A 962-nucleotide genomic window follows, 5' to 3' on the forward strand; every position below is an offset into this window, starting at 1 on the left:
CGTGCAACAGGAAGCAGGGGGGCAGCACATGATCACATGATCATTGTGCCCTGCCGTCCCATGTGACTTCCTTTCTCCTCCCCTGCCGGCCCATGTGAGTACCTCCCTGCTTTTCCTCTCAGGCTGGCCATTCAGGCTGCCGCATCATGCCGGGGAAAGAACGGCCAGCCATTAATGCACTGAATGTGCATGTGAGTATGGCGGAGGGCGGCCACGGGGCCCCCTGAGCGCAGGGGCCGGGTCGCCATGGCGACCCCAGCACCCCCTGACACTACGCCTATGGATGGACCCCATAGACTATAAATAGGGTCTGCTGTGCTGCATGTACTGCTTTGAACGGCGGCCCCTCCAGTGCATATCTGAAAACAGCCTTGTAGTGCTAGCTTTTCCATTCATATAATGGGACCAGCAAGGGCATGTAATAGTGCCAACCGTAGTCTCTGCATAATAACGTTAAGGTCATTTCACTTCTCATTTCACTTTCTGGCTTTAGGTCTCTTCCGGAATATTTCCGTCTGGGTAGGGTTCTCTTTATTTCTGGCAGTTGTGTCGGACAGAATAGTGTGATTTTGTTGCAAAATTTTTCCATAAAACTAACCTGGTGCTGAGCTGGTGTAACTTTTGGAAGGCTGACTTGTTGTAAGGCCGCCTGCAGATAGCCAGGCCGGCCAGAATTCTCGCAGCATGACCCGACCCACGCCCCTGCAGGGATCAGTGCAGCTCTCACCTGCTCCTGCGGCTCTGGCTCTGTGATGTGCCAGCTGCTGGCACATCACAGTCCATATAAAAATACCAGTTGCAGTCAAACTACTAATGACAACTTGTCAGTTAGTATGTGAGTGCTTCTGATGCTCCGCCCCTGGTGATGTCATTGCTCTGCCCCAGGTTACGTCATCACAGGTCCTACAACATATCTAAAACACAGAGCCTGACCAACAGAAGAACAACACAGTTAGGGCTCT

This window comes from Eleutherodactylus coqui, chromosome 1, assembly GCF_035609145.1.
Source record: "Eleutherodactylus coqui strain aEleCoq1 chromosome 1, aEleCoq1.hap1, whole genome shotgun sequence".
Classification (NCBI taxonomy): domain Eukaryota; kingdom Metazoa; phylum Chordata; class Amphibia; order Anura; family Eleutherodactylidae; genus Eleutherodactylus; species Eleutherodactylus coqui.